Raw genomic sequence first — 365 nt, 5'->3', positions numbered from 1 at the left:
AGCTGAGTGCTGAATAATTGATGCTTTTGAACTGTGGTGTTGGAGAAGACTATTGAGAGTCCCTTGGACTGCAAGGAGAGCCAACCAGTCGATTCTTAAGGGAGATCAGTCCTGGGTGTTCTTTGGAAGCAATGATGCTAAAGCTGAAATTCCAGTACTTTGGCCACTCTATGCGAAGAGTTGACTCATTGGAAAAGACTCTGATGGTTGAGAGGGGATTGGGGGGCAAGAGGAGAAGGGGGACGACAGAGGATGAGATGGCTGGATGGCCTCACTGACTCGATGGACGTGAGTTTGAGTGAACTCCGGGAGTTAGTGATGGACAGGGAGGACTGGCGTGCTGCAATTCATGGGGTCGCAAAGAG

The sequence above is a fragment of the Bison bison genome, unplaced genomic scaffold (genome assembly GCF_000754665.1).
Source record: "Bison bison bison isolate TAMUID 2011002044 unplaced genomic scaffold, Bison_UMD1.0 scf7180017862131, whole genome shotgun sequence".
Classification (NCBI taxonomy): domain Eukaryota; kingdom Metazoa; phylum Chordata; class Mammalia; order Artiodactyla; family Bovidae; genus Bison; species Bison bison.
Note: the sequence above shows the minus strand (reverse complement) of the source record.